This window comes from Arachis hypogaea, chromosome 16 (genome assembly GCF_003086295.3).
Source record: "Arachis hypogaea cultivar Tifrunner chromosome 16, arahy.Tifrunner.gnm2.J5K5, whole genome shotgun sequence".
Classification (NCBI taxonomy): Eukaryota; Viridiplantae; Streptophyta; class Magnoliopsida; order Fabales; family Fabaceae; genus Arachis; species Arachis hypogaea.
This window is the reverse complement of record NC_092051.1, coordinates 70,322,722-70,328,997: the sequence shown is the minus strand read 5'-3', so window position 1 is coordinate 70,328,997 and position 6,276 is coordinate 70,322,722. Positions and strand designations below refer to the sequence as shown.

The following is a 6,276-nucleotide window of genomic DNA, read 5'->3' as shown; positions in this document are numbered from 1 at the left end:
ATCTCAATCCCTACCATTGGAGCAAACAATTTTGAGCTGAAACCTTAATTAGTTGCTCTAATGCAACATAACTACAAATTTCATGGACTTCCATCAGAAGATCCCTACCAGTTTTTAACTGAGTTCCTGCAGATCTGTGAGACTGTTAAGACTAATGGAGTAGATCCTAAAGTCTACAGGCTCATGCTTCTCCCTTTTGCTGTAAGAGATAGAGCTAGAACATGGTTGGACTCACAACCTAAAGATAGCCTGAACTCTTGGGATAAGCTGGTCACAGCCTTCTTGGCTAAGTTCTTTCCTCCTCAAAAGCTGAGCAAGCTTAGAGTGGATGTTCAGACCTTCAAGCAAAAAGATGGTGAATCCCTCTATGAAGCTTGGGAAAGATACAAGCAGATGACCAAAAGGTGTCCTCCTAACATGCTTTCAGAATGGACCATTCTGAATATCTTCTATTATGGTCTGTCTGAGTTCTCCAAGATGTCACTGGACCATTCTGCAGGTGGATCCATTCACCTAAAGAAAACGCCTGCAGAAGCTCAAGAACTTATTGACATGGTTGTAAATAATCAATTCATGTATACTTCTGAGAGAAATTCTATGAATAATAGAACGCCTCAGAAGAAGAGAGTTCTTGAAATTGATACTCTGAATGCCATATTGGCTCAGAATAAAATATTGACTCAGCAAGTCAACATGATCTCTCAGAGTCTGAATGGATTGAAGGAATCATCCAACAGTACTCAAGAGGCATCTTCTGAGGAAGAAGCTTATGATCCTGAGAACCCTGCAATAGCAGAGGTGAATTACATAGGTGAACCTTATGGAAATACTTATAATCCCTCATGGAGAAATTATCCAAATCTCTCATGGAAGGATCAACAAAAGCCTCAACAAGGCTTTAATAATGGTGGAAGAAACAGGTTTAGCAATAGCAAGCCTTTTCTATCATCTACTCAGCAACAGACAGAGAATTCTGAGCAGAATCCATCTAGCTTAGCAAATTTAGTCTCTGATTTATCTAAGGCCACTCTGAGTTTCATGAATGAAACAAGGTCCTCCATTAGAAATTTGGAGGCACAAGTGGGCCAGCTGAGTAAGAAGATCACTGAAACTCCTCCTAGTACTCTCCTAAGCAATACAGAAGAGAATCCAAAGAGAGTGTGCAAGGCCATTGATATAACCATCATGGCCGAACCTACAGGGGAGGAAAAGGACGTGAATCCTAGTGAGGACGACCTCCTGGGACGTCCAGTGATCAATAAGGAGTTTCCCTTTGAGGAACCAAAGGAATCTGAGGCTCATCTAGAGACCATAGAAATTCCATTGAACCTCCTTATGCCCTTCATGAGCTCTGATGAGTATTCTTCTTCTGAAGAGAATGAGGATGTTACTGAAGAGCAAGTTGCCAAGTACCTTGGTGCAATCATGAAGCTGAATGCCAAATTATTTGGCAATGAGACTTGGGAAGAGGAACCTCCCTTGCTCATCAATGAATTGAGTGATCTGGATCAACTGACATTGCCTCAGAAGAAACAGGATCCTGGAAAGTTCTTAATACCTTATACCATAGGCACCATGACCTTTGAGAAGGCTCTGTGAGACCTTGGGTCATGAATAAACCTCATGCCACTCTCTGTAATGGAGAAACTGGGAATCCTTGAGGTACAGGCTGCCGAATTCTCATTAGAGATGGCAGACAAATCCATGAAACAGGCTTATGGACAAGTAGAGGACATGTTAGTAAAGGTTAAAGGCCTTTACATCCCTACTGATTTCATAATCCTAGACACTGGGAAGGATGAGGATGAATGCATCATCCTTGGAAGACCTTTCCTAGCCACAGCAAGAGCTGTGATTGATGTAGACAGAGGAGAGTTGGTCCTCTAACTAAATGAGGACAACCTTGTGTTTAAAACTCAAGGATCTCCTTCTGTGACAATGGAGAGGAAGCATGAAAAGCTTCTCTCAGTACAGAGTCAACTAAAGCCCCCATAGTCAAACTTTAAGTTTGGTGTTGGGAGGCCTTAGCCAAACTCTAAGTTTGGTGTTGAACTCCCATATCCAAACTCTAAGTTTGGTGTTGGGAGTCTATAAAATTGACCTGATCACTTGTGTGGCTCCATGAGAGCCCACTGTCAAGCTAGTGATATTAAAGAAGCGCTTGTTGGGAGGCAACCCAATTTTTATTTATCTAATTTTATTTTTATTTTCATTGTTCTTACATGTTTTATTAGGTTCATGATCATGTGGAGTCACAAAATAAATACAAAAATTAAAAACAGAATCAAAAACAGCAGAAGAAAAATCACACCCTGGAGGAAGGACTTACTGGCGTTTAAACGCCAGTAAGGAGCATCTGGCTGATGTTCAACGCCAGAACAGAGCATGGATCTGGCGTTGAACGCCAGAAATAAGCAACATCCTGGTGTTTAAACGCCAGGAATACACCCTGAGAAGAGCTAGCGCTGAACACCAGAAACAAGCATGAAGCTGGCGTTTAACGCCAGAAACATGTTGCACATGGACGTTGAACGCCCAGAACAAGCATCACTTCGGCGTTTAAACGCCAGAAATGCATGCAAAGGCATTTTACATGCCTAATTAGTGCAGGGATGTAAATCCTTGACACCTCAGGATCTGTGGACCCCACAGGATTACCTCAGGATCTGTGGACCCCACAGGATCCCCACATACCTCCACTCACCTTCCCTCCTCATAATCCTATATCACCCTTTCCCAAGAACCCTTCACCAATCACCTCAATCTCTCTTCCCCACCACCTCTTCACCACTCACATCCATTTTTTCTTCTTCTCATCCTTTCTTTCTTCTTTTGCTCGAGGATGAGCAAACATTTTAAGTTTGGTGTGGAAAAAGCATTGCTTTTTTTTTTCATAACCACTAATGCCTCAGGCGATGCACTTTCCTCCACAGAATTTTCGGGAGCAAATCAACACCTCCCTAGGAGAATTAAGTTCCAACATGGACAACTAAGGGTGGAACATCAAGAGCACTCCATCATCCTCCATGAAATTAGAGAAGATCAAAAAGCAATGAGGGAGAAGCAACAAAGACAAGGAAGAGACATAGAAGAGCTCAAGGACATCATTGGTCCCTCAAGAAGAAAACGCCACCATCACTAAGGTGGACTCATTCCTTGTTCTTAAATTTTCTATTTTTCATTTTTATGTTAAATGTTTATCTATATTTGTGTCTTATTACATGATCATTAGTATCTAAGTGTCTATGCCTTAAAGTAGTGAATATGAATCCATCACCTCTCTTAAATGAAAAATGTTTTAAAAATAAAAGAACAAGAAGTACATGGTTTCGAATTCATCCTTGAAACTAGTTTAATTATTTTGATGTGGTGACAATACTTTTTGCTTTCTGAATGAATGCTTGAATAGTGCATATGTCTTTTGAATTTGATGTTTAAGAATGTTAAATATGTTGGCTCATGAAAGAATGATGACAAGGAGACATGTTATTTGATAATCTGAAAAATCATAAAAATGATTCTTGAAGCAAGAAAAAGCAGTGAATACAAAAGCTTGCAGAAAAAAAATAGAAAAAAAAAATATAGCGAAAAAAAAAGCAAGCAGAAAAAGCCAAAAGCCCTTAAAACCAAAAGGCAAGGGTAATAAAAAGGATCCAAGACTTTGAGCATCAGTGGATAGGAGGGCCTAAAGGAATAAAATCCTGGCCTAAGCGGCTAAACCAAGCTGTCCCTAACCATGTGCTTGTGGCGTGAAGGTGTCAAGTAAAAACTTGAGACTGAGTGGTTAAAGTCAAGGTCAAAAACAAAAGCAGAGTGTGCTTAAGAACCCTGAACACCTCTAATTGGGGACTTTAGCAAAGCTGAGTCACAATCTGAAAAGGTTCACCCAGTTATGTGTCTGTGGCATTTATGTATACAGTGGTAATACTGGAAAACAAAGTGCTTAGGGCCACGGCCAAGACTCATAAAGTAGCTGTGTTCAAGAATCAACATACTGAACTAGGAGAATCAATAACACTATCTGAACTCTGAGTTCCTATAGATGCCAATCATTCTGAACTTCAATGGATAAAGTGAGATGCCAAAACTATTCAAGAGGCAAAAATCTACAAGTCCCGCTCATCTGATTGGAGCTATGTTTCATTGATAGTTTGGAATTTATAGTATATTCTCTTCTTTTTATCCTATTTAATTTTCAGTTGCTTGGGGACAAGCAACAATTTAAGTTTGGTGTTGTGATGAGAGGATAATTTATACGCTTTTTGGCATTGTTTTTACATAGTTTTCAGCATGATTTAGTTAGTTTTTAGTATATTTTTATTAGTTTTTAATTAAAAATCACATTTCTGGACTTTACTATGAGTTTGTGTGTTTTTCTATGATTTCAGGTATTTTCTGACTGAAATTGAGGGACCTGAGCAAAAATCAGATTCAGAGGTTGAAGAAGGACTGCAGATGTTGTTGGATTCTGACCTCCCTGTACTCAAAGTAGATTTTCTGGAGCTACAGAACTCCAAATGGTGCGCTTCTAATTGCGTTGGAAATTAGACATCCAAGGCTTTCCAGAAATATATAATAGTTTATACTTTGCCTGAGTTTAGATGACGCAAACTGGCGTTGAACACCGGTTCCATGTTGTAGTCTGGCGTTCAGCGCCAGAAACAAGTTGCAAAGTGGAGTTCAACGCCAGAAACACGTTACAAACTGGCGTTCAACTCCAAGAATGACCTCTCTACGTGTAAACTTCAAGCTCAGCCCAAGCACACACCAAGTGGGCCCCGGAAGTGGATTTCTACATCATTTACTTATTTCTGTAAACCCTAGTAACTAGTTTAGTATAAATAGGACTTTTTACTATTGTATTTACATCTTCGGATCATCTTTGATTAGTTTTATGCTATCTTATACTTTCATGGGGGCTGGCCATTCGGCCATGCCTGAACCTTATCACTTATGTATTTTCAACGGTAGAGTTTGTACACTCCATAGATTAAGGTGTGGGGCTCTGCTGTTCCTCATGAATTAATACAAAGTACTACTGTTTGCCTATTCAATTCAACTTATTCCGCTTCCAAGATATCCATTCGCACCCAAGAACATGATGAATGTGATGATTATGTGACGCTCATCATCATTCTCACCTATGAACGCGTGCCTGACAAACACTTCCATTATACATGCAAACAAGCTAGAATGAATATCTCTTAGATATCTAATACAGAGGACCGAGTCCGAGATATTAGAATCTACATGGTATAAGTTAGAACCATGGATGGCCATTCCTGAGATCCGGAAAGTCTAAACCTTGTCTGTGGTATTCCGAGTTGGATCCGGGAAGGGATGGCTGTGACGAACTTCAAACTCGCGAGTACTGGGCGTAGTGACAGACGCAAAAGGAGGGTGAATCATATTCCAGTATGATCGAGAACCTTCAGATGATTAGCCATGCAGTGACAGCGCATCGGGCCATTTTCACAGAGAGGATGGGAAGTAGCCATTGACAACGGTGATGCCCTATATACAGCTTGCCATGGAAAGGAGTAGGAAGGATTGGATGAAGACAGTAGGAAAGCAGAGGTTCAGAGGGACGAAAGCATCTCTATACCCTTATCTTAAATTCTCACCAATGAATTACATAAGTACCACTATCCTATTTTATATTTTATTTATTTTTATCCACTATAATTTCTTAATACAATTTAATTCGCCTGACTGAGATTTACAAGGTGACTATAGCTTGCTTCAAGCCGACAATCTCCGTGGGATCGACCCTTACTCATGTAAGGTTTATTACTTGGATGACCCAGTGCACTTGCTGGTTAGTTGTACGAAGTTGTGGAATAGATATAAGATCATGAACATGCGTACTGAGTTTTTAGCGCCGTTACCAAGGAATGGAATGATCACGATTTCGCACACCACTAATCATGTACAGCCTTCCTTGTAAAGCCTTGAGTTCTCATAAGCTTCTAGGCGAAGGCTTTCCAGTTCTTGTAGTTGCAACTTCCTTTCAGCTCCGGCTTTTTCAATTCCCATGTTGCACTCCTTTACTGCCCAAAAGGCCTTGTGCTCTATTTCAACAGGGAGATGACAAGCTTTTCCATAAACTAAGCGGAAAGGACTCATCCCAATGGGTGTTTTGTATGCGGTTCTGTATGCCCAGAGTGCATCTTGTAGCCTGGTGCTCCAATCTCTTCTATGAGGTTTGACTATCTTTTGCAAGATACACTTTATCTCTTTGTTTGACACCTCGGTTTGCCCATTAGTCTGAGGATG

At 40.4% G+C, this 6,276-nt stretch overlaps 1 non-coding gene across 1 annotated transcript; it reads right to left on the bottom strand.

The window, feature by feature from the left end:
* Positions 1-315: 315 nt before the first annotated feature.
* LOC112760579 (small nucleolar RNA R71) lies at positions 316-423 on the bottom strand. The gene has a single exon (XR_003181012.1). It is a non-coding gene; the product is annotated as a small nucleolar RNA R71 (small nucleolar RNA).
* Positions 424-6,276: the final 5,853 nt, after the last annotated feature.